The sequence below is a fragment of the Malurus melanocephalus genome, unplaced genomic scaffold (assembly GCF_030028575.1).
Source record: "Malurus melanocephalus ecotype Western Australia unplaced genomic scaffold, MMel_1.1 scaffold_4023, whole genome shotgun sequence".
Lineage (NCBI taxonomy): Eukaryota > Metazoa > Chordata > Aves > Passeriformes > Maluridae > Malurus > Malurus melanocephalus.
The window spans coordinates 2,050-4,761 of NW_026627255.1; positions in this window are offsets into that span (position 1 = coordinate 2,050).

The following is a 2,712-nucleotide window of genomic DNA, read 5'->3' on the forward strand; positions in this document are numbered from 1 at the left end:
CTCACCTGGTCTGCTGGGGCTCACCTGGCCTGCTCACCTGGACTCACCTGGTCTGCTGGGGCTCACCTGGCCTGCTCACCTGGACTCACCTGGTCTGCTGGGGCGTGGTGGTGCGGCCGAAGTGGTCGAAGGCGATGCGGAACCAGGAGTAGATGTCGGCGTGCAGGGCGTGGTAGCGATCGCAGAGCTGCCGCGGGCTCAGCCCCTCCTGCAGCGCCCGCGTCTCCGTGGCCGTGCCGTACTCGTCTGTGCCGCAGATGAACAGCGTGTTCCAGCCCCGCAAACGGCAGTACCTGGGGGGAGACACACCTGGGGGTGAGCACCTGGGACACACCTGGGACACCTGGGACACACCTGGAACCACACCTGGGACACACCTGGGACACACCCGGGACACCTGAGACACCCGGGACACATCTAGAGTCACACCTGAGACACACCTGTCACACCTGTGGGAACACCTGGGACACCTGGGCATGGGAACGTGGCCATGCCGTACTCGTCCGTGCTGCAGATGAACAGCGTGTTCCACCCCTGCAAACAGCAGTACCTGGGGGGACACACCTGGAGTCACACCTGGGACAGCTGTCACACCTGGGACATCTGGGACACACCTGGAGTCACACCTGGGACACACCCGGGACACACCTGGAGTCACACCTGGAGTCACACCTGGGACACACCTGAGACACACCTGGGACATCTGGGACACGTCACACCTACAGGGACACACCTGGAGTCACACCTCGGACGCACCTGAGACATCTGGGACACACCTGGGACACACCCAGGACACACCCAGGACACACCTGGACATGGAAACCAGGCTGTGCCATACTTGTCTGTACCACACACCAACAGCGTGTTCCACCCCCGCAAACGGCAGTACCTGGGGGGACACACCTGGAGTCACACCTGTGACACATCTGGAGTCAACCTGAGACACACCTGGGACACACCTGAAATCACACCTGGGACACACCTGGGACACCTGGGACACACCTGGAGTCACACCTGGGACACACCCGGGACACACCTGGAATCACACCTGGGACACACCTGGGACACCTGGGACACACCTGGAATCACACCTGGGACACCTGGGACACACCTGGGACACATGTCACACCTACAGGGACACTCCTGAGACACCTGTCACACCTGCGGGAACACCTGGGACACCTGGGCATGGGAACGTGGCCATGCCGTACTCGTCCGTGCCGCAGATGAACAGCGTGTTCCAGCCCCGCAAACGGCAGTACCTGGGGGGGAGACACACCTGGAATCACACCTGGGACACACCTGGAGCCACACCTGGAGTCACACCTGTCACACCTGGGACACACCCGGAGTCACACCTGGGACACACCTGGAGTCACACCTGGGACACACCTGGGACACCTGTCACACCTGCGGGGACACCTGGGACACACCTGGGCACAGGAACCAGGCTGTGCCATACTCGTCTGTACCACACACCAACAGCGTGTTCCACCCCAACAAATGGCAGGGCATACCTGGGGAGGACACACCTGGGGGTGAGCAACTGGGACACACCTGGGACACACCTGGGACACACCTGGGACACACCTGGGACAGCTGTCATACCTGCATGGGCACCTGGGACACACCTGAGACACCTGGGGCACACCTGGAGTCACACCTGAGACACACCTGGATTCACACCTGGGACACCTGGGACACCTGCGACACATGTCACACCTACAGGGACACTCCTGAGACACCTGGGACACACCTGGAGTCACACCTGCATGGGCACCTGGGACACACCTCGGACACCTGGGACACACCTGGAATCACACCTGGGACACCTGGGACACACCTGGGACACATGTCACACCTACAGGGACACTCCTGAGACACCTGGGGACGTGCCTGGGACACACTTGAGACATCTGAGATACACCTGGGACACCTGTCACACCTGAGACACCTGTCACACCTGCGGGAACACCTGAGACACCTGGGCATGGGAACCTGGCCATGCCGTACTCGTCCGTGCTGCAGATGAACAGTGTGTTCCACCCCCGCAAACGGCAGTACCTGGGGGGAGACACACCTGGAGTCACACCTGGAGTCACACCTGGGACACACCTGGATTCACACCTGGGACACACCTGGATTCACACCTGGGACACCTGGGACACACCTGGAGTCACACCTGGGACACACCTGGAACACACCTGAGGTCACACCTGGGGCACCTGAGATACACCTGAGACACCTAGGACACACCTGGAGTCACACCTGGGACATCTGGGACACAGCTGGAGTCACACCTGAGACATCTGAGATACACCTGGGACACACCTGTGACACCTGTCACACCTGAGACACCTGTCACACCTGCGGGAACACCTGGGACACCTGGGCATGGGAACCTGGCCATGCCGTACTCGTCCGTGCCGCAGATGAACAGCGTGTTCCAGCCCCGCAAACGGCAGTACCTGGGGGGGACAGCTGGAGTCACACCTGGGACACCTGGGACACACCTGGGACACACCTGGGACACCTGAGATACACCTGAGACACCTAGGACACACCTGGAGTCACACCTGGGACAGCTGTCACACCTGGGACACACCTGGGACACCTGGGACATCTGGGACACACCTGGATTCACGCCTGGGACACCTGGAGTCACACCTGGGACACACCCGGGACACACCTGGAATCACCCCTGGGACACAC